The sequence below is a fragment of the Rhipicephalus sanguineus genome, chromosome 2 (assembly GCF_013339695.2).
Source record: "Rhipicephalus sanguineus isolate Rsan-2018 chromosome 2, BIME_Rsan_1.4, whole genome shotgun sequence".
Classification (NCBI taxonomy): Eukaryota; Metazoa; Arthropoda; class Arachnida; order Ixodida; family Ixodidae; genus Rhipicephalus; species Rhipicephalus sanguineus.
This window is the reverse complement of record NC_051177.1, coordinates 74842340-74867241: the sequence shown is the minus strand read 5'-3', so window position 1 is coordinate 74867241 and position 24902 is coordinate 74842340. Positions and strand designations below refer to the sequence as shown.

General features: G+C 45.4%; 1 non-coding gene across 1 annotated transcript; it reads right to left on the bottom strand.

Annotated features, from left to right (window-relative positions):
• Nucleotides 1-5688: 5688 nt before the first annotated feature.
• On the bottom strand, nt 5689-5761 carry Trnat-ugu (transfer RNA threonine (anticodon UGU)). Its single transcript has one exon. It is a non-coding gene; the product is annotated as a tRNA-Thr (tRNA).
• Between the last annotated feature and the right edge of the window lie 19141 nt (nt 5762-24902).

Below are 24902 nucleotides of genomic sequence, written 5' to 3'. Positions count from 1 at the left end.
CGCCAATTATTTGACCAAGTGTTAAAAGCGATTAGGGTTATTCATTTTCTCTAAAGTATCTAAGCGTAGTTACATGCCGAGAAACCTCACTTGCATACTCATAGCGATTGTCAAGAGAGAGAAATGAACTTTATTTTTGACCAGGCTCTTGGTACTTGAGCCCTAAGGTGGGTGGCCTCCTCAGTCCAGGTAGCCATGGCTCGCTGCCGCCGCCCGAGCCCTGTTCACCAATCGTAGCTGGTTGTCAGGGTCTTGCGTCACCAGCAGAACCTCCCACTGGTCTTCTAGTTCTTTCTCTATGTCTGCTCCTTCCTTTGCGTTTCCGCTTGGGGGTGATGACGGTGGTACGTCCGGATTGTTCGAGCAGTCCAGCACCATGTGGCGCAGGGTGTTGCGCGTGTCCGGTGGGCAAAACTTGCAGTCCCGCCTGTAAGTCCCTGGATACATTGCGTGCATCAATGTGCCGTGCGGGTAAGTTCCGCCCTGGAGTCTTCTCCAGGTCACCGCTTGCTCTCTACTCAGACTCTTGTGTGCCGGCGGGTACCGCTTCCTCTGCTTCCTGTAATGCGCCAAAATGTCTGAGTACTTTACATCGTTAAGAAGCGAAAATAATTTTAGTTTGACAATCGCTTCTTCGGCTGTCACAACGAGGATGAACGCCTACCGAAGAAGCGATTGTCAAACTAAAATTATTTTCGCTTCTTAACGATGTAATTAACTTGAGTGCAAGGTGCGTATCCTCCTTCCTCTGAATACTAGTAGGAACGAGCTTTTTAAGGCAGGGACAAAGTATCGCGCACGGAACCACAAAGAGGAGTTCTCTGGCAGCTCGTATATATTGTAACATTTAATATTTATATACGTAATTTACTACTATGTAACTCCTCCTGTTGTGCAGTCTAACCACAAATTTCTTTGTTCCCATCTGAGAAAGTGCAACCTTACCGGTATGCGATTACAGTTCGCCCTAAGAGGAGCACTTTTACTCTGAAGTTTTTAATAAGGCTTGGTCGGGTATGACTGGTGTATGTGTGAAAAGGTAGGGTCGTGCTAGGCTACCACCTGCGTGACTGCATCGACATGAGCAATAAGAGGATTGAAAATAATGAATAATGTGGCACCATTTATTATTTCTAGGTTTGAGTGTGACGTTTTTAGTGTTCTCAGGAATTGGTGCAGGTGCATAAACAATATATTTCAGCAGAATTGCTGTTTCTAACCGGCGGTATCTCGTCAGTCCGTTTGCCTGCTTGCTTGCTTGCTTGCTTGCTTGCTTGCTTGCTCTGCGCTTGCTTGCTTGTTGCCCAGGTGATGGAAATGTTTTCTCAAAAATGGGGTGGTTTCAATTCGCACATCGCTGTTTTTCGCCAGGCTATTTTTAGGTATACCCCCGCCACACATACACGGTACGTGAACAAACGCTGAAATTCTCAGAGTCTGCAAAGCATTAAAAAAAAGCGCACATAAATTCCTTAGCTCACTCACCTAGCATATCGCTATTGAATGCGCGATGCGGATGAGCGATGAGCCGTTGCTGTTGTTGAAAGCCTGTTTGCCAACTTTGGCAGACAAGCTTTCTTGAAAACATTTTTCGGACAACTGCAATGGCTAGTTGCTTTCGTGACGTCGACAACTAAGTTACGTTACATGGATATTCAGTTTTAGACAGCAAATGTATGGTACAGCCCTCCAAGTTCGGGATGTGACCGGATGAAGGCCAATACACGACACGAGGATGGTGTAAAGCGAAGTGCGGCCGGACGCAACAAACACAAACAACGGCAACAACATAAAAAAAAAACACTTTTCGTTGTGATTATGCGTAATTTGTGCGAGTTATCTAGCCAATTATAAGAAAATAGAACTTTTGTCTTGTGAGAAAATGTAAAAGGCGTCGTTGCACAAAGCAGGTGCTGAATTTGAAGGCAAGTCCTATGTGCATTTCTCTTACTTAGAAAAATGCATATAGATATTTTCTAGTAACTCGTTCGCTAAATTTCATGGCTGTGCGGCGACAGAAGCGTGTGGTAATTTCAAGACCAAACGATATGTTTTGTAGAGTTCTGGAGAGATATTTCGGTATCATTAGAATGAGGCCTATCCCAGCGATATTTATGTACCTCTGTCCGGCGCCTGCTGGCGCAATCTTAAGGCATTCACCTACGTATTTTACAGTGTAGTACTGCTCCATTTGAATCTCTGCCGTTTTCGACTGTGCTTACCTCCTCTCGGCACCCATTCTAACTGTACTGGACCGCCGGGCATTTTCCGTATACGCATTAGCTTCCGCAGCTGTATTAACGCGATAGCGTTAAATAGCTCGTTTCATATAAATGGCGGTGTCGGTGGCGGCGTCGTTGGTTGTGAGCGAAAACTCATCATCTTGTCCGTGATCGAAAAAATTTAGAAAGATGAAAACAAAGTACATAATAAAAAATCACACCATCTCCCACTAAAGGGAACCATGTGGGGAGGCGAAGCAGCGCATGGGTCGACTTAAAGTTCCGTTCATCAGGGGCGCCTTGCCCGATGTTAACGCGTCCTCGCCAGAGGAGCGCACCATGAATTCACTGTAGTTGTAGCTGTTACTCGTCCCGAACTCTTGTTGGAGCACGCCACGCGGGTTCATCGCGCGTCTGCAGAATCTCGTTCCCCGACGCCATCACGTGATCGCTGAGAGAGTGTAAAGGGGAGAGGTCACAGCGTCTTACCCAGCCCCTTACAGAGGCCCGAATGCTCTAGGGCGTGCCAGCACACGTGGTTTTGTCTGCGTTACGCCAAGCTAGGACAGCATACGGCAGCCCGGGCCTCTAAAGTGCTCTGCACTTATCATCATCAAGGTGGTCTAAGAACAAGAGTAAGGAGACTTCTCCTTGGCGCGAGCGCGCGCTCAGATGGCTATGGTAGGTGGTAGAAAGTGGACGGTCTCCAATGGAACTACGGACACAGCCCAGCGCAAAAGCTGCTTCGCATTTGAAATCTTCGGTTCGGGTGAGAATCGAACGCAGGCCGTCTGTGTGGCAAGCAGGTGTTCTACCACAGAGCTACGATATTGCTTGAAACTGCACAGGAAAGAAACACTATATGATTGTCATTTAGTGGAAGCAGTCTCCTCAACGCATGTGATATTGCGTGGCAGAAGCGTAGAATCGCGCCAGGTGTCAAAGCTTCTTAATTGTGCAACGAGTGGGTTGGTTTAAAGCTGCCCATCTATTACAAAGTGTGCAGCTGCGAGGGTGTGCGTAGGGATGGTAAAATCGATGAACGATTAATCGATTAAAGCAGCACCATTAATCGCTTAATCGTAATCGATTTCCGCGTTTCAGTTCATCGAATTAATCGATTAAAACTCTTCGATTAATCGATTACCGCAACCTCCCCCCCCCCCCCCCCCCACCCTCCACAACACCGCCCCTTGGCCGGTGCGCATGAGTGCGAAACGAGCGATGCCGAGACGCAGAAGTTGAGCGCAGCTACTCTTTTTCACTACCGCGCATATTTGCACGCTAGCAGAACGAGCCCAAAGCCGACGGCTGCCCTATCCTATAGAGGTAGAAATGAATTCGCCCTGGTCTCCGTCACCTACAGCGTCTACCTCCAAGCCCTGCGCAAGCCTTCAAGCCCTGGCAAGAGGCGGCCCCACACCGACGAGGCAGAGGTGCACTTGATCGACCGCTTCTCATCGCCCACAGCCTATTTCATTCACCTCCTCTTGCCCCACTTTGTTATATTGAGTGTTTGTTAACCGTCGGCAAAGTGCACGTGATTCTTGCTTACTATATTGCGTTATTATTACATTTTGTTGTGTACACTGTTTCCTCTGACATGTCATAATGGCGAGCAATCGCAAGAGGAGCACGGTGTAGACGTTGTTCACAGAAGATTAAAAAACGACAACTGCGATGTGTGATACAGGTGGTAAGCATTACTCGAAGCTAGCGACGGAAACTCTTTAGATATCACCTGCTTCTCGCTGACTTTATTAATGTGCCAAAGAGTCATCCTCCAAAGAAAAATGACCATGAGCAAAATTACAATGCTAAAGACCCCGTTCCCGAAGGTACGAATCCGCCTCTTCAGATAAGTTATCGGCATCTCGCTACATAGCCAAGATATTTTGTGTAACTTATCTTTAAAGACAGGTCGCTCTTCAATTACATAAGCGATTTCTATGTTTCAAAATGTTGGACTGTTGTTAATTCGTATTCGTTCAAAAAGCTGCGTCCTCTTCGCAGGACCTCTTCCTTGGTCCCTGTGTTTTCAGCGCTATGGCTTTATTGAATGAAAGCAGCAAGGCGGTACGCCAACGCTCAACAGCGAAGTTTGTTGTTTTCTGTATAGTTTTCAGACGTGCTAACGCATCGTCTATATATTTGCTTAATTTGTTTGTGTTCGTTTTCGGCTCCGCGCTGTTTCATCGTGTTTGATCGCACAAACTCAGCTCTCCCAGACTTTGATAAACTAGCGATTTTTTTCGCTTGCAGCGTCTATGGCAACTTGGGTATTTTATTTAACTCTCAGGTCCGCCGTGGTGGCTCAGTGGTTACAACGCTTAGCTTCTGACCCGAAGGAAGCGGGCTGGAACCCGGCCGTGGCAGTCGCATTTCAATGGAGGCAGAATGGTAGAGGTCCATGTACTGTGCAATGTAGTGAACGCTAAAGAACACCAGATTGCCAAAATTTCCGGAGCCCTCCATTTCAGCGTCCCTCATAAACATATCGTGGTTTTGGGACGTAAAACCCCACATGGTATTAGTATGTAACCTTCAGGTTTTAATTGTTGTTGTTTTTTCTTGTTTAACTGCACTATACAGTGGTCCAAGAGGTGCCACATTGTAATATGCGTTGTGTATTTCTTGACTGGTTCTTATTGCCGTTGTATTTTACTCCTGAGCGAATAAAAGATTATTATTTACCAATGAATGAAAGAGACAAAATATATTAGAAGGCAAGGAGAGTGGCCTGAGCTTGTACGCCTGGGCCTCCTACACTGCGCTGGGGAAAATGCAACGGGGAAAAACAGTGATGAAGTATGATTATGATGATGGTGACAGGAAGAAGTGATCCATAAATATATATATATATATATATATATATATATATATATATATAATAGGACAAAGGGGTCAAAGAAGGTTATTTTTCATTATACTATATACCAACTAGCCCAAATGTCCGCCTTATAGCGTATATATACCCTTTTCATGATTGTAAAGCTAGCTTTCTTGCGATGCAATTAGCCCAGTTCATAGCAGTTAGTCTAGTCACTTCTGCAAACAGCGTGTTCAAGCGCAGTTTGCTTGCACTATGACGCGGACAATGTAGGCTCAGCTCTATTGAAATAAACACACATCATGGACAAACCCCAGGACTTGCAACTACGACCTCGTCTCCACTTGAAGCACAACAGGTGCCGCCTTTAGTGCAGCGCAAGGAAGCGCGCTCGCGGATTATGAAAATAGCCTAACACACCCAAGAGAAATGCAACTTTCAACTAAAGCTTGCACTCCCACGTCAGCCAGCCTATAGAGGCCCCCGTCTTCTGCTGTTACGCGAAAGGACAGTCGCGAAATACATTGTGTTGTAATGAGAACTAACAGACAAAAAAGCCAAGGAAAGTATGGGGAATGTTATTTGTAGTAACTATGATGTAAATGTGAAGAAAGTAAAGTGGACGAAAAGGAAACTTGCCGCTGGCAGGGACCGAACCTGCGACCTTCGAATAACAAGTCCGATGATCTACCAACTGAGCTACAGCGGCGGTCATCCCCCGGTCCCCTTTATGGGGTATACATGGTTTTCTTTGTGCTTAACAAAGACAAACAAGCCCTCGAAGTTCTCCTTTTTTTTCGTTTTTACGTTCTAATGCCTGATACATTAGACACGCTGACAGTTCGGCCTTCACGGTGGTCTAGTGGTTACGGGGCTCGACTGCTGGTCCGAAGGTCGCGGGATCGAATCGTGGCCGCGGCAGCCGCTTTTTCGGTGGAAGCGAAAATGCTTGAGGGGCGTGCACTTAGATTTAAGTGCACATTTAAAACTCCAGGTGGTTGAAGTTTCCGGAGCCCTCCAATACGGGGTCTCTCATAATCATATCGTGGTTTGGGGACGTAAGGCACCAGAAATAATAATCAATCAAACGTTTATTTAATGTGCCCAGGAACAACCGTAAGGTCTTTGTACTGGCGCACGAAAAAAAAAAACAAAAAAAAACAAAGGAAACATTCATAATAAAATATCAGGGATAAAAAACGTTACAAAATTGCACATATACAACTATGCGCAGGCAGAAAAAAAATATCAACAGTGTACAAGGCTATGTAAGTACAGTGCAAAGCTCGGAGCAGAACAACGACTGGGAGCTGTGAAAAACATCGAGCTCCAAAAAGTAAGCATTGTAAAGACATTGTATCCTGCCAATGGTCGAATGTTCACAGAGGCAGGCGGTTACATGAAAAGGTCTATTCTCTCTGGTCAGCTTACGTGGAATTCGGAAATTAAGACAGTTGAGCAGTACAGGGCAGGATACTGATACCATGCACAAGCTTGTAAAGAAATAACAGATCAGCGCGATTTCGTCGGCAGCAAAGTGATGGCAATGATAATAATCCAGCAGCGTTAGAACGAGATACAGAGTCATTTCTAGCAAAACGATGGTTGTAAATGCTTAGGAATTTTTTCTGGACTCGCTCAATGGCGTTGCTGCTGGAATTAGGAATGCCATTCCAGATCACAGATGCATACTCTAGTTGAGGAAGACATAGCGCGGTGTACAATTTCCGGAAGGGCACAGGAGAACGGAATTCTCTAGACATTCTGCAAACACAGCCTAGGGTGCGAAGACCCCGCAAAGCAACACGCTTAGCGTGAGCAGAAAAGTGTAAGGTGCTATCAAAAAGAACACCTAGATCATTGATCTCACATACCTTACACAACGACACAGAATTGACAGAATATAAAAATGGCACACTAGATGTTTTTCGAGTGAAACTCATTACCTTGGTTTTTGAAATATTTAGGGAGAGGTTATTGCTCCTGCACCATTCAGAAAAAGAACACAAATCAGATTGCAGCAAGCGACAATCGATAACTGAATGAATTTCCTTAAATATCTTTATGTCATCGGCATACAAAAGGAAAGAAGAATTCCGAATGACAGAAGAAACATCATTAACATAAATTAAAAAGAGGATTGGGCCCAGTACCGACCCTTGAGGAACCCCACTAGTAGCTTTATACAAAGAGGACGTTTGGCCATTAACGGCAACGTAACATAATCTATGAAGAAGATAGCTATGGAGGAGATTCACAATTGAAGAATCAACATCAAAGTGTGTAAGTTTATCCACAAGCAGCGAATGGCTGACAACATCAAAAGCTTTGCTAAGGTCACAGTAAATAGCGTCAACCTGTCCTCTCTGCGAAATAGGCGTGGAGACTTGCATCATGAAACTGGCAAGATTAGTGACAGTTGAGCGGCCAGCGAGAAACCCATGCTGATTCACAATCAATGAATTTTTTACATCAGAAGACAATATTTTGTGAAGAGCAAGCTCAAAGATTTTGGATGCGGCACAAAGAAGGGAAATAGGGCGGTAGTTCGAGACGTCACTTTTACAGCCAGACTTAAACACTGGGAAAACACGAGCAGTTTTCCACATGCTAGGAAACGTTGAAGCATGCAGACACTTATTAAATATGGTAGTCAATACTGGGACAAGTATACTGCCATAGGCTTTTAGTATGGCAGAGGGGATGCCATCTGGGCCAGCTGAAAAGGATGGTTTCAAGCGCTTAATGCATTCTGAAATGGAATCTTCATCTAGCGACACAGCATCAGCTGCGCCAACTGCCTTAACCTGTTGACCGTTACTAGCTACAGAGGCTGGAGACTTATAGACAGATGAAAAATACATGGCAAAACAGTCAGCCACGGCTTGAACTTCTACTCCATTTGGGTCCAGTATCCTGAAGGACTCGCCACTTTTGCTCGACCGTTTGCGCACATACTTCCAGAACTCAGCCGGCCTGTCAGACGCGCTTTTTTCTAAAAATGAAATATATAGACTGTGATCCCGTTTATAAAGGCGTTTACAAAGAGTACGAAAACGACAGAATTCTTCCTTCAAATGTGTTGATGCAGAACGTTTATACTTCCTGTGTGCACGATCTTTATGTTTCAGTGCACTTCTGATGAGAACCAGGAGGGATATTTACAATGATGAGGTGTATACTGGGGAATGAACTTGCGCATGCTGGTCAAGATAAGCTCCGTAAACTGATCGACTTGATCATCAACATTGGGTTTGTCAGTTACCAGTGACCAATCTGTGGTGGACAAGTCATGGTACAAGCCAACGTAGTCACCTCGCTTGAAGGCAAATCTGGGCGTTTTGTCGATTTTTCTGGGAAAGCTTGGTTTTTCTGGTGAAATACAGAGTGTTAGTTTGAGTGGTGGGTGAAATTTGTCAGGACGAACAAGAGAGATGTGAGAGAGTGATACTTCGATAGGTTGATTATTAGAAATACACAGATCTAAGACGTTACCACAGGAATTGGCAATACTATTGTGCTGCTGTAGGGAATAATAATAATAATAATAATAATAATAATAATAATAATAATAATAATAATAATAATAATAATAATAAGTGGTCTGTTTGCGGCCACTATGTTGCTGTGCAATCTCGCATGTGTGACCTCAAAAAAGAGATCACGTCAGCCTGCAATTATAGTATTATCGAGGGCTTCCACAATATCTAACATACAAGCGGAGAACAGATTGTGTCCCTACGAGTGCGAGCGTCTTATTTACTTCCTCTTCCTCCTCGTCTCTGCTTTGCCTTTCGCGGGATTTCGTCATGTTGCATATTTCCGGTGCGTCTTTTCGACCAGAGTGGCAGCCGACAACGCCTCCGATTTCGGTGCGCTCGAGGAGGCAGGCTTCGAGGAAATACGACCTGCGGCCGAATCGTCCATGGATGATGGCCACAGATCCTTCAATCCGTGACATCACCCAAAGACGACGGGCCCTCTGTAACCATTGTGCGAAAGTGCGAATTCTCGCGAAGGCGCAAATGCGCACATGTGATCTCTAGCGCGTCTGATAGAAAGACTTCGGTCGAGATCAAACACAAACAATGCCTCTCAAGGAATGAGATATCCTTTTTAAAGCACCCATCAAAAATGTCCATTAATCGATTAATCGTTTAAAACATCATTTAGAAATCAATTAATCGATGAAAGGCTAAATCGACGAACGATTAACGATTAATCGATTAAAAATTTTAATGAACCATCCCTAGGTGCGCGTGGCACCTTACGGTCACGTAGTGGGTACATGGCCAATTTTCAAAAGGAAGAATTATCGCGTAGTGGGCTCTTAACAACTGTGCTTGCAGTAGGCATTCTAGGACAGTTTGAAACGGCCAATGTGACGCGCGCAGTCGTTCGTTTCCTTACGGCGCGGTTAAGGCATGCTCCGAGAACTGAAGCACGGCTAGCACTTGAGAAGGCGATGCCCACGGGGCCCAATTACGCTATCGCGTTCTACTCTTGAAGGCAAAGCTCATGCGTCCTCCAAGTTTGTTTTTTTTTCCTTCCCAGTGTCAAATAAAACATTGCGTCCGCCATTTGCTCTCGAATGCACGCAGGTGTCGTCTTGACCTTGAAACTTACGACTAACAGTTTTCATTCGAACGTTCGTGTCCCCATCCTTAATTTCTCAATCTTGCTTGCTAACCACGGGTCTCTTCTGCCTAACCTCATTGCCGGTATAAAGCAATCTTTTCTCTTCAAGGTTAGGGGCGTGCTTCCTGTCACGAATGCGCAATGGCTGCCGTATGCACTTCTGTCCATCGTTATTACGGCGTATTTCGACACTTACTACGATAAATACGCTTAGTATGGCGCATCAGCATTAAAGACGGCGAAGAAGGACACGTTGCCGTAATCAACCGGTTACCGTGATCAGAGTTCCACCCATGGTGCGTCGTGATATTGATTAGGGGTCGATTGGAAATGACAGGATAAGAAGGGAATGCTGTGGCCTGGGTCTCCTGTGTGATTGCAGCCAGACTTCGAACAAGTGTTCGTGCTTTGTCGTTCCCGAGCTTGCGCAGACTTCTCGCAGCTATCTCGGTGGTTTCATGGGATAAACCAATTTCAAATGTGCTGTTATGCTTCGTCCTATTTTTTGTTCATCTTTGTAGCTATGTGATCACCAATCATTGTTTCTCACACGTGTCATTTAAGATTTGTCGATAGTTTTCATGGCCCCTATGCAGCGTACTCTCGATTTACTTTCTGATATAGGTGCTTTAGGCACAGTTAACAACCATTTAAGTCATAAACACCTCACAAAATTGCTTAATATCTGCAGGGTCTACACTAACGACGAATGGTGTCTGATACTCTATAAGAACACACACTGCACAACACGCTCAAAGTTCAAAACATTTAGAAGTCCAGTACGTTTACGTAGTAAATGTGATCTTTTTGGTTATGTAAGCATATGGCCTAAGTTTTGAGCCAGACAGAGAGCACAATACAAGTCACAATAAACAGAAAAGTTAAGGGGTGATGTCTGTCAAAGCTTAAGTCTTGCTCAATACCAACGTGCCCAATCGTAAGCCGTTGTGAATGCATACATATGCATGTTTCTCGTGTAATACGGTATGCGAATGTATCCGAATGAATTCCATAAATAGGTTGTAGCATGTTATGTCCTCGTGAATAATAACACATAACACTGTAGTAGTCATTCTTTATGGTTCATGTGACGTCACAACGAAATATCTCCGAGAAAAAAGATCGCTTCACAATTGGGCCTTCCCTTTTTTTTTTCGACTAAATCGAAATCAGTAAGCCAACATAACGGAGTCAATGCACTAATCTTTAATGTCGTTGCTCATCAAGAACTGCGTTCACAAATGAAGGAAAGGTAAGGAGAATAAACATTAAGCAAAGCGCTTTGATTTGACGATGAGGAACATTGTAGCGTTTGCGGGAAAAGCTTCGAACAGATAATTTGATGTCACTGTTCCATCTGAAAAGAAAGCGGGATTGAACTTGCTCATTTGTAACCACCGGAGATGTTGACTAGCGTGCCTACCAAGGAGCGCTGACGCACCGTGTAAAATTGAACAAGAGCAAACGCTGCAATAAAGCTTCACCAAATGTAGCATGTAATGTTGTGTCGGAAGCTCAACCGGCTATGACCTGTCGTGTATCCAGCCTCGATCTGTCATTGGCTGCAGCGGCAGTTGCCAAGAGAGAGAGAGAAATGAAGAGGAAGGCCGGGCGGTTAACCAGATATTAGCATCCGGTTTGCTACGCTGCACAGGGGAGGAGGGGGGGGGGCGGAAATAGAGGTCGAAAAGAGGCGGTAGAGAGAGAGAGAGAGTGAAAGAGGAAAGAAACGCACATACACACAGCATAAAAAAACAGCACCCACAGGAAGGGCCAAATCTCCGGTTAAAAAAGGGGAGGCCGAATCACCGCCTCCCCTTTTTTGCCTATGGATGTAGGACTTGTTTTCACGAACGTACGCAGTTATCTCGTTAGAATGACTGAATCAACCATGTGCGCATCAGTGCAGATTTGAAAAGGCTGCTTGCAATATTTGCTGTCATTGCTCCAACTTCGACCCGCTATAGGTGACCCGTAAAATCAGCGATCACAAGAAACTGTGGGATGCGGCGGCTTCCGGTTCGACACACCACGCGGGGGATCAGCGGCACGAACGGGTTCTTTTTTTCTCGCTCCGTCCGCAACAGTGGAGCAGTGGTTATGGTGCTCGGCTCCTAAACCGAAGCCGCCGTCCGGGCCGCGGCGGTCGCATTTCGATGGAGGTAATATTACCTTGTAGCGTTAGAGCTGAAGCAGTTACGCGTGGCTGTCCGAGAGCCGTGCTGCGCATGCGCGAGTGGCAGTGACGTCACACGGCGCACAGCTGGCGCACCGGAGCGGCCGTCGCGCGCGCCTCTCCGATCTGCGCGTTCCAGAAGTGACGTCATAGCCGCGCAGACATACTGGCACCGGCACGGGCCCAGCTGTGCGCCTCCGTTGCGCAGTGGCCGTCTGACGCTGTGCCGGGCGTTTGGGCCATAAAGACGGCAGCGTGTTACTACACTGCCGTCTCTAGTGTTACTACACGTTAAAGAACCCCAGGTGGTCGAAATTTCCGGAGCCCTCCATTACGGCGTCTCTCATAATGATATCGTGGTTTTGGGGCGTTAAACCCCAGATATTATTATTATTATCATCCGTCCACGTTTCAGGGATATCAGCGCTTTAGAAGGTGATTTTGCGTTTTGGGTAAACGTCACTGAAGTTATGACAAGTCCCGCAAGCCATGAGAGGTAAGGATATTTTTGCTGCACACAAACGATACGCAATGCTTTTCTGCTTCTCGCGGGTATTGTAACTGTTTTGCTAGCAGATCAGTCGATACAGAGAACAGATTTTATTGCATTATACGTTGCTGCACGTGAGACGCATCATTTTAAAGCTCTTAACAAGGTTGCTAGTTGGGCGAGTTGGATCATGCAATTCATATTGGTATCGAGCACAAACACTAGAGAAAATATGAGCGAGAGGACAAGGACGCAGCGCATTCTTCCAAATAAAATTTATTCGTAAAGCGCATATATATATATATATATATATATATATATATATATATATATATATATATATATATATATATATATACGCAGGGGAAAAGAACAAATAAAAAAACAGAAAAGAAAGAAACCTGGGTGTGAAAAACAAAAAAAAGAACGCAAAAAAGTGTCACGCTAGGAAAAAAAAGATCGACGTCTTTGCTAGGTGCGCCTGCGCAAGAATTGAGTTCTCGATATAATATTCGCAGAAAACACTTGCGTAAGCTAGCTTATTTACGTCTGCCTTATTTTTAACGCTGGAGTTGGAGCAGCCGACGGCTGAACAGCCGACCGTGGTTTTGCAAGGCGATAATGCTGCGTGGAGAATGCTGAACAATCAGAGGCCTACGGCGCAGCAGTTCGCCGTTTACTTGCCTCGAATCCGGAAACCAGGCAGCAGACGGCGCATCCCACGATCCCTCGCTCTTTTGCCGGTCACCTATTCCATTCTATCGCACTTCCTGTAGGGTGAAAAATTAGTATCTTGCTGAAGGAATGGCCTTGTGATCCTGCCCTCACAGGTCGTGAGACCGGGAAGAAAAAATCACAGTTGCTCGATATTACATGAGGGCGTTACACTTGCGTGTCAAGCTGTACAAGCACAGCGCATTGCCGAATTCACGTAATTGAACTCCTGTCTTTCGCTCTCTCTAATTCCCGTCCTCTTCCTAACATGCAGATATGTGCAAGGTTTAGTTCACCATCATGTCGTTTTACCCTTCATTGGGTACTGAAGCTACACCATGTCGGCAGTTCTCTTTTTTTTTTAATTTTATGCGCTAAGTGTTTTCCTCATTTTTTGACATAGCTTGTAAATTACTCTCCTGTTGCGCTATATCTTCCTATGCCCTGATGGCAGATCATATTTGCGTTCCAAGTTGGCCCTGTGGACTGGCTTGCACTTTACGAGCGTCAAAAACCAATTTTCAAAGCGAAGATTTCACTTCCAACCATTCCACGATTTGGCTTCCGTCGTTTGTTTGAGGTTGCTTTTCCTTCCTGTGTGATGAGGCAGTGGCCGAAGCTGAATTCGAGCATGTTCTGTGAAAAGTTGGGGCAAAAATATGATTGAGCCACTTTCCCGATACATATTCTGCCTGTTCATAACATCGCATTAAGTTGAAATGTTACATAGTTGTCCTATACCTAACTTTTTCGATGTTCAGTAAGATTTAAAGCGGCAGGAATCTCGGATGATATATCTGGCTATCCGAAGGCCTGTAAGTTTCGCGGCGCTCCAGCTGCACCCATACATCGAACACTTCGTCACGTGCTCACGCTGTCTCCTGTGGAAGAAGGCCTCCTCCCACTCTGACCAAACAGTCTTTATTTCTACAAAGTTGTTTATCTGTCTTTCCGTCAGTAGAGGCCCAGCGAAAAAAGGAGGCATGTTCTATATTCAAATTGTCAGTCTACGCACTGCATGTGAATCCAGCATGCGCTCCTGTACAAAAATAATAGTAAATAACTAACAAGGTCTCTTACGCATCCGCCTCAGTCGACTGGAACACGAAAGCCGTATTTTTCTTCAAAGTCGATGTATTTAAAGTCACTCCTAACGGGAAGAGTACTGCATTCCTTCTTTCTTCACTGCCGCGAGCTCTCGGCGGCTTCGCCACATGAATGGCCCAGCTCGCTCGCCTCGCTCCCGGCCTCCGACGCACGGCGCTTCGGAGGGCGACTGTTTTTATAGCGCGAGAAAAGCGTGAAGGAACTTTAGGACGTCCGGTATCGTTTCGACTGAAATCACAAGCCTGTCAAGGCATCGAATAATGCCTGGGTGCTGCGCTTTCGCTCTCTTTGCTATTCCCAGCTGGAATTAGTTGCGAAGCATTTCTTAGCGAACTTCCGCAACTTTAAACGTATCTATCTATCTATCTATCTATCTATCTATCTATCTATCTATCTATCTATCTATCTATCTATCTATCTATCTATCTATCTATCTATCTATCTATCTATCTATCTATCTATCTATCTATCTATCTATCTATCTATCTATCTATCTATCTATCTATCTATCTATCTATCTATCTATCTATCTATCTATCTATCTATCTATCTATCTATCTATCTATCTATCTATCTATCTATCTATCTATCTATCTATCTATCTATCTATCTATCTATCTATCTATGCCTACGGGATCAGCCCACCTTTGATCAAGTAATGATGTGGTGTGATTACTTCACTAATTTGGTCGATCTGTGGCGTCGTGATGACGTCATATGGTGGCGGCGTCGTGATGACGTCATATGGTGGCGTCATCACGTGATGATGATGTTTTGCATCCCTCGTGTTGACTCCGCCGACGTGGGACGCCGACGTGGGACTCCGACGCGGGACGCCGGTCAGTTTTCGCGTTTGATGAGGCACCCAAGGCTTTCGCCTTGAAAATTATTCTTACAGTTGGAGCTGAACGATTTATCGGAAAGCCTCATGCAGCGTTGCTGTCGTTATATTAGCAAACTTTAGTGTATAAATTTTATAAGCTCGAGCTTGAGAAGCCTGTAATTATGGGAATTAAACGGATTGCTTCGTTATTCACCATCCTTACTTAACCAAACACGATCGAGCAAAATCTGAACGCCCCAGCCGTTACGCCGCACTTTTGCACCCGGGAATAATGGCCGAAGAGACGAAAGCAAGCGCTTCCCGCGGTAATGCATCCTTCTCGATTAACTATTACGCGTCTGCCGCAATAATAGCCTCCTGGTACAAGCGCCATATGCAATAACAAGAGAGCAGTAATTTAAGCGCGTGACGAAGCAGCACCCGTTTATTGTTGTCCGCATCTCGCCGGTACTGCATCCATGTGAACGTCCATCCGGAGCGCAATCACTTCTGTCCTGTGGGCCTATATGTCCGGCCCAATAAAAGGCGTGCCCCCCCCCCCCCTCTCGGATAATTGGTTCGCTACCCCCTTGGTGGATCCGCACGGTAGCCGTAAAGCTTGTTAAGGGGTGGTTGTGGCAAGGAGCTTCTTTGGTATCATGCGCGCCGCACGCCATCTCGGAAGCGTTCGGACGGGCGGTAAAATCTGGCGCCTTTACGAGCCTCTCCAAACAATTCGCCCTGTCCGCTCATCGCGGAGAAATGTTTTGTTTTCGCGTCTACTGTCTCTCTGTCTTGCTTAACACTGCAGGAAATAAAGATGAAACGTAGCCTCGTATGGAGTTGTAAAGATTTGCTGCTTTAGAATATCGGTATATATAGTGTATTGATTTGAGAGTGTGAGTTGGGCCTACTGAGTGCCGCCACGTGTAAAGCAAAACACCATTCAGTATACCGGAAGTGCGCGCACGTTATGAGGCTGAGCACCTTTGCTGCTGTGGTCGAAGCAGGACATAATGGCAGTGTTCGGCGTTAGCTCCCAAGAAACTTAATTTTTTCAGATTTATGTGTTTTTCCTTGTAAATCTTGTGTTTTTTTTAAAGCGGACTTCCTGAACTGTTCAGTGTCCTTCATCTAGAGAATTCATAGAGGGTGCATAAAATAAATAAATAAATAAATAAATAAATAAATAAATAAATAAATAAATAAATAAATTTGTGCACATAATACGTACTTCCCAGGTGAGTGTAACGACGTAACACTTAGTACTACACATCAAAATAAATAGTTTTGTTTCATCTCTCGGTACGAACGTTTAACTTCTTTGTAGACAAGACTCAGCATAGCTCCTATTTAAATGTAAAAAGAAAACAAAGTAACTGATCGACTCTTCACGCGAATCTCATAAATATTTTGTTCTTGACAGTAGTAATGTTCGAATATGTATTTTCAAGATCTCATTCACTTATCCTGCAAATATGAACTCATACATACGGGTAGAAAAGTTTGTAAGGCTCAGAAATTAGCCACCTCAAGAGCTGCCCATGCTAAAAAAATGTTTTAGGGGCGAAGCTCCTTAAGGCGGCACCTGTTCGTCTCTCGTTGTCGTAGTAGTGCGTAACCAGTCGTAACGCTAGTACCAGATCTTGACCTCCAAGGTGGTGTCGGTGGGAGATTTTTCCTGTGCGTTGTTGAACAATAAAAATTCGCAGCGTGCGCGTTAACTAAAAGCCGAATTCTTATGTCTCTCATTCCCCATTAGCAGCCATTGGCATGTTCCAGTAGGAAACGTTAGTAGAAGTAGAAGTGTAAGTGTTAGCTAAAAGCCGACTTCTTCTCATTCCCATTAGCAGCCATTGTTTGCCTCCAATGTAGTGCCTGGTGAGATTTCTCCTGTGCGTGAATAAACAATAAAAATTTTGTTCAAAACGCCGTTGATTGATGAAATAAACCAACGAAAGACGCCAGATGTTTTCTAAAAGCAAAACGAAAGAAGGCCAGATATTTCTAAAGCAAAACGAAAAGACGCCAGCTGCTTAACGAAAGACGCCAGATGTTTTCTAAAGCAATGGTTTTCTAAACAATGAAAATTCACAGCGTACATGTAAAATTAAAGTGAGCTGCAAGTCGTCATAACTCATCGAACCTTTAGTATAAACGCGCCCGATCTCACGTCGGTGATGATGTACTGGGCAGAATTCACGGAAGATTCACGGTTTACAGATGAACCTCCGCAGCTTCGCCCACTCATCATCATTCACTCCGTGGATATGCTGTGATTTTTTTTTTCATTTCAGGAGAAAGAGGGTTTATATGAGAAAAGAAGACAGGGGTGAAAAAGCTGGCAACGTTGTTCTATAAGAGCTCAAAAAATATTTTTATTCGAAGCTGGAGTTCCAAATTTATATTCTGCTAAGCAACATATAATTAAAAAAAAAACATAAGGAACGCATAACACTACACTTGCTGCTACTATTTGCGAGTGCAGCAAGTGTTGTGTTATGTGTTCCTTTCTTAGTCATTTTCCTGCGTGCTGCTTCACCTACACGGAATGACGATAGTCATTGCCACGTTTATATAAGCATTCAACATGGGTAACATACAAAGACTGAATGTCTGTCGCATGAAAGCGAAAAAGAAAGTAAGAGAAAGATGAACAAGAAAAGCTTCGTCGCCTGTACCACTTACATCAACAGACGTTGACGTCACTGTAGCTCAAAAATCACACGGTCATTGCGATCTTGCGTTCCGGGTCTACACGGCCATATGAAATGACATTCGCAATTGATGTCAATGTTCATCGGCAGGCGGCTGTGATAGCAAAAAGTTACAAATTGTGCTTTTAATTAACATGTCTTGTTCTTGCTTCCGGGGTTCGCATCCATGACTGGCAGATATGTATCCAACACGTGCGTACAACTATCGCTACGGCTACCGCGGCGTCGCTTCACCAAAACAGCAGTGAGCGTTTGTAAACGCGGCCACATGGCTGACAGCAGGTGGCGCTAGCGTCAAGTCGGAGTATGGAAAAGAGGGGAGTGCGGAAAAGAGAATATAGCTGCACAAATTGCTTCCAACGTCGCTGTACGCAAAAAAGTTACCGGAAAGTTAACGACAACCTTTAACAAGAACGTTAACATCGTTTACATATTGCTTTAACATGCTTTAAGATATCGATGTCGCAATCTTTTGCCAAGCGCCTGTTGACGAGAGTACACATGTCGTACCTGAATGAGTTCGGTGAACTCATTCAACGGGCTAATGCCATTAGGTGTGAATGTCATTCGCTATGCCCGTGTAGCAGCAACAAAAAAGGCATTAAAACCTAATGACATTCGCTGCGAATGACATTACATGTGCCGTGTGACAGGGGTATAGGACGAGTCGAAGGTGAAAGCCATCTTTTTTCTTCTCAACTGATCCTGTGCTGTCACCCACCGAAAGATTTCCGAACCTAACGTGGTTTTGCGCTGCTTCCGTGATTGGCCCACCTTTGACCAAGCGATTATGTCATGTCATGACGTCATCGTGCGAAGCCAAGTGATGTGACGTCATAGTGACACCGTTATGACGTCATGAATTTCGGTGATCTTTGACGCCATGATGACGCCATATGGCGACGTCATCACGTGATGATGATTTATTGCATGACTCGTGTTGCCGCGCGACGCCGACGCCGCCGACGCGGGACGCCGGCCAGTTTTCACGCTTGATGATGCATCTGAGGATTTCGCCTTAACGATACATAACAGAAAAGAGGCAGGTCTATTTTGCAAATTGCTTACTTCCTTGAGTACTTTCTTCCGTGGCGTTGTCCTAAATGTTCCGTATACTGTACAGTGCCGCGTGTCACCTTTACAAATATATTCCCATTTCCCACTTTCATTACCTCTTGTTTCCTTGCCCGCCTTTTTTTTATGTTTCTATTCGTTATCCCTCTCTCTCTCTCTTTTCTAAGTTTCTTTAGTTAGAAAAGCATAAATACACAAAAATTAGGTCAGATCAAACCTTTGTCAAATGCTAGTAGCCCACTTTTTTTTTCTGCCAGCAACTGCACACTCCCCATTGATCATTCGTGTCTTTTTTACTATATCTATTTCTTCAATCGCGGCGTCCGAAAAGCCAGATCTGGGCACTTAGGCGGGCGAGCCTAGAATAACAGCTTACTCAGCCAAGAGTTTTTTTCGCAAATAGATCGCTTTCGGGTAAGGTCCTTGCAAATCACTTAAGGGAAAGCAAGTTAGCGTAAGGGGGGGAAGAAGGGCGCACGCGGAGCTTGCATAGTTCACGGGTTTCTTCGTAGGAGCGCCATCGACGCGCACTCAAATAGTCCATCTACGAAAGCGAAAACGACGCCGCACTACACTTCCAGGGAGGAGCGTGCGGCTGGAAGTAAGCTTAAATTAGCCAATTAGCCTAAGTGGCCGAAAGACCGTCGACCAAGGAGGATGGGAGAGAGACTATAGCCACGTGCAGCTCGCACCGCCTCGAGCTTCGACGTCGAGCGATCTTCTCGAGTGTGCGCAGGTTATTTAGCAAAAGGGAGAAAGTGAAATGATGGGCAAGAAAGGAAGAATGTTTTTCTTTTTCCTTAGTACATCTACGTCTAGTGCCAGCCTACTCTCCTCGTGGCGCTAAAGCAGGCCACAAAATGGAGGTCATGTTGCGGGGACGCCATTGCGGCACGTGCTGCGTCTCTCCCTTTCTTGTTGGCGTCTCCTTTTTAGTCGCTTTCGTTTGTTCTTATGAGATGTCGGAAGGTGAATGAGAGATTCAATAAGCGAGAGATGCTAATTGCGATGAGAAGCTAAAGACTTTAGCCTGTTTGATCATCTATGTGAGGAACCGAAAGAGAAGAGAGAGAAAAAAAAAAAGACTCAGGAAAGCGCGTCCCGTTTACTGACCTATACGGAAGGAAGGAGATTGAAGAAAGAAATGCAATGAATGAATGAATGAATGAATGAATGAATGAATGAATGAATGAATGAATGAATGAATGAATGAATGAATGCTGAGGGAGGCTAATGTGCCGGTTTTGAACAAAGGCGTACATCAACGCTACAATGAATCACTGATGTCTTATATGCACGATATTTAGCACTTCTCATGCTCAATACCACGCTACTATTTAGCATCACAGCCATACCTGTTGGCTATGTGTGGGCTATGCGGTATAAATGAGGGCAATGTGTATACACTTAGTTATGCCTATATTCATGTAGGTGTGTGGGCGTGCAATCGTGTAAATGTTCAGCTGTATCCATGTAGTTTGAACCGATACTCTGGACAACACTTTTCTCGTTATCGCTACTGCGGGCTACTGGCTCCTTGTAATCTGTGAACCTGCGTGCTTAGACCCTTCCTTCCAGGGCTAACTTTAACAGCTCTTATCTATCTATGTGTTGAGAATAAAATGGTAATTTCATTTTTTAGAATAATTACCGGAAAGTTAAAAAAGAAGATGCAATGAGGACGCAAAAGAGAATGCTAGAGATGGAAACGCTAAGGGATTAACTCCGATAGTGATCGCTGAAGTACCCTATACACAAAAAAAGGTTAAAGAGGACGGCGAATGACTACGCACTTGGAGCTGAACATTCATTCAAGGATAGTCTCTATCGCTCGTATGATCCTATTGGTTTAAAAAATTCTGCGTAGATTTACCGTATCCGCATCATCCATGAGGGGCCGCGAGTTGCCTTTAATTAAGCCAGCTGGATGATTTTATTCTCTTCGATACCCGCCTTCTCTTTTTCACGTACTTTTCTTTCGCTGTCCATGGCAACAAGACTGTGTACATGGTCAAAACTTAAACATTCTCCTAAAGTCGGCGCAGTAACTTAAAAATACAACAGAAAAGCAATTCTCCGAAAAGTGTGAGGGACGAAGCAATCATCCTGAAGATGTCTTCATTGGTGGAACGTATGTCACTGGAATCTCTCGGGATGGCTCCCTTTGAACTCTCTTGCGTTGGCATCGACCCCTTCGCGTTCTCCGCACTTTCTCAGACGTAATATATATATATATATATATATATATATATATATATATATATATATATATATATATATATATATATATATATATATATATATATATATATATATATATATATCTTTTCACGACACTCCTCTTGTCCCCTTTGGCGTTCATTGATGTTCCATGGGCATTTTGTATATATGTTGTTTTTGTCAGTTGCAGCTGACTCGGGCATCCAGAGCGCAGGCTTGGATGAACACGAAGGCGGCGTTCTGGAGAGCGTCTCGAAATCGTAGAGCGCGGCGAGAAACAGCTTGATCTCGGCGCAGCAATGGATACCAAGTCAGCGAGATTGCTTTCACGCCTTCACCTCTTCTTGTGTCCGACGGACGCGAACCGATATTGAGCGTCGCTGCGCTGCCTATATAGCAATGGCGATACGGAGAACGGACGAAAAATATCGGGCAGCAGAAAACCGGAGAGAAGCCAGAAAGGAAGGAGAGACGTCGGTGGTTGTTAAGGAAACGGCGAGAAATATAAAAGGTTCAACTCGAGCAGGCAGATAGCGGAAAACACGCGCCTGTTCTGTGTCTGCCATACCGAACGGTCCCGTCCCGTCCGGTCCTTTTTGTTTTTGAAGAGTGGACAACGAACTGGCGGCGGTGACGCCGCTACGGAACAAAAAGCGCGGCTCGTGGTTCCTAGAAGTCGCCCTGGCCGAAACACATGTTTCCTTGACCGATAGCTGGTCAGCTTGATCCATTCTTATTCACGAGTATTCTGAGTCAGGAACTCAAGTAATTTCATGAGTCGCCGTAATGCTCTCTGCCTGACACTCAAAGCAGCGTGGAAAGAAAAAAATCCTATTTAAAGGCAACCGGCTTGAAAGAGCTACGAATCCCACTTGAGTTACTCACGTGGGATCACGGCGGGCATGTTAACAGGGCAGGTCAAATGACCTTGAAAGGAGGGACAGGAAGAGGGTAAAAAAGAGGGCTGGGCAAGCATTAAAAAACTTGAAGGGCGTTGAAGGTTCTCACCTAAGAGCGGAATGCGATCGTTTCTCCACCTCAGCTGGTCGCCTCACTCGCTTGACTTCGGTCTTTGTGGCTCTTGTCTCCAAACAGTTCTCTCGCTGCTTTCTCCTCTGTTCGGCTTCGCGGGAACGCATTTCAGCGTCGTCGCCCCGCCTCTGATGCTTCGCTTCGATGCCCGTTGCACGATACTCGGGATGTTTGACTTGTTGACCTCCGTTTTCCTCGCGTGACATTCCGAAACCTCGATTCGATTCTGGCGCATTGACTCAACACGCTCGACCTTCGTCTCCGCCTTCTTTGCTTACGTGTTTTGTAGGCGACCCCTTCACTGAGCACGAGGAGCAGTCCTATGTATGCACCATCTGGATTCGTAAAAGACGGATACAAAGACGGCAACCGTTCATCCGAGTCTAAGCAACCAGCAGGCGAGGCACTGGCGCCGCCTTCAAACCAACACGTACGCGCACATATCGGGACTACACGAAATTTTTCAAGCGGTATACACTACCAGGATGTGCTCCTGGTGCAATGACCACGCAGCCACACTGACACACATAACAGTTTACGGAGCGCCCAGCCGAGGCAGTATCCAGGCGGGTGACCTCATTATAAGCACCAAAAACGCGGTCTTGGAAGGCAGGACTTTCCTAGCTGGCACTGGGGAGCCAACTGGCGACTCTGGAGCAGGGCCGCCGAGCCGCCGTGGTCTATGGGGCTCTCTCTACAAGTGGGCTCCACTCGAGATTATGCACGCGGAGGCTTTTCGCGCAATAATGTTCTTCCTCCTCCTCCTCATCGCACGCGAATTATACACCCCACTTTTGTCATTTCCGTACGCTCCCACGTTTCGCGCCGCCACTTCATTTAGCGCATCGTCGAATGCGCCTTCACCCTGCCGACCAATCAGGATTTTAGCATGCTCGCGCCACCGAAGCCAGCTTTTCTGCGACTAATATACCTTAATATATTGCGTGATACTGCACAGTGGAACTAAGACAACAGTGTGTCCGCGCTATTCTTTCACTGAAGCGTTACCCAAACTAGGCGAAAGAACTTTTCGAATCTGTGTGAAGTTTAATCCTTCGTGATCCGGCATCATCTAAGGAGGTATTCTTCTGTGTTCTCGTCTATGGCACACCTCGCACTGGCTAAATGATCATTTTTTAGCCCTTTTCTTTTTTTGCAATTACGCTGGCTATCTTCACTTTTAAACTGATATGCGATGCTTGTGTTCGCGTGCGTATACAGCTGCAGTTAATTCTCCTGTCGTGTTCAATGCGAGGGCCTTCCTCCACCCAGAGAGCTTCTGCCAGCTCCCTCCGAAACGACATGGGAGACCTTAATACGGTCCCCCGACGAAACACTGCAGAAAGCAGTCATTGCATGGGCAGAAGAGGTCGCCGCAGGCAAGCGGCCAACTCCAAACCCATGAAATTTCTCTTAATAAAGTTGTATCCTCCTCCTCCTCCTGTCATCTTCAAGACGTATGCATGCGATTGGCCTCCATTTTAAACACTTTGTTATGATTGACACACGGAAATTATAACAGTGTCAGGACTATAGTAGTTACCCGGCTTGATGGCAACTCAGTCGTCCTGGCAGAAGAGCATGTTTTTGAACGGCAGAACGTCATCAGCAAATTTTGCTACGTATCCGGAACAGAGTGCTCACTCTGGAACGAAAATGATTGTGTCGTCTCTGGAGATTAATTACAGTCTTCTCTTGGCATCGGGGGTTTGAGCGTGAGTGAGTCCATTTATGGTTACCACGCCTTTTGATGATACGGCCTTTTTCTAGCGCAACAGTCACGTCGAAAGCATTTGCAGCGTTGTGGGCGCGGCTTTCACGTCTCTATTTATGCTGTGCGATTTCCGAGTGGCAGTAATGGTAGAGTCGTGCTATATGTGCTCATAATCTGCAGCATAGATGGCAACAGACACGTAACACTTATTACTGCAGTACGATCGTACTGCGTTCAAATCGCACATTACCAGGTTGGCGATACGTTGCTAACGGTCGTTTGCGCAATCAAAACACAGAGTGCGTCCACGGTGTTCGAATGCTGAGCCCACATCTTCTTTCTGCTTCGCGCTGGTCTCAGGCTCGTAATTTAATAAAGACTACCCCCGCTTCACGAACACTTGCGGTTCTTTTTCTTGATTTGTTCTGGAAAGTTGGCAAATGATGGTTGTTTTTCAAATTGCTCAATCGCAGGCTAAAATTCTCAACTTCAACAGCAGAGCACTGAACAAAAACGGTGACACAACCATGGGAGGCAGTCGGTCAGATATTGTACGCGGGAAGATGATGTTACGTCGGTAATCTGGCATGGCATCAGACTTTACAGAGCGTGGAGACGAAGGCGACATGTATGCATTATCATCGCAGCGCCGTTCTTCGCAGCCATTATCTTCGCAGCACGACGGACATAGAGCAAATTCACTTTTCCGCTCGTAACTTAGTTTACGGCGTTTGGGCAAGAATGCGTGTCGTTTTCATAAATCGTTGTAGTTATTGTAAATTGGACTTCTCCGCTTAACTTCTCCTGATTTATTTCAAAGCGAGCGTCTCGACTTTGGCCGGTTTAATGCCTTTAGATAGCACATATACGACGATTTATTAGTCACTTGTCTGCTCCTAAATTTCGCCTATATACTACACTAAACGTCAGCGATCGCAATAGTTCACCAAAATGGCCATGAGTGGTGCTGACAGAATGGCGGTTATATCTAGCCTGCATGCGCAACTAGCCAGGAGTACGGACGAGAAAAATACTGATATCACAGCATAATCCGCCTTTTTCATTTTCCTGTGCTGCGCTGTGCCGTTTTGGGAAAGGGGGGAGGGGGGGCGTTTTGCAGAGTGATCCAGGACATCCGGGCTTGC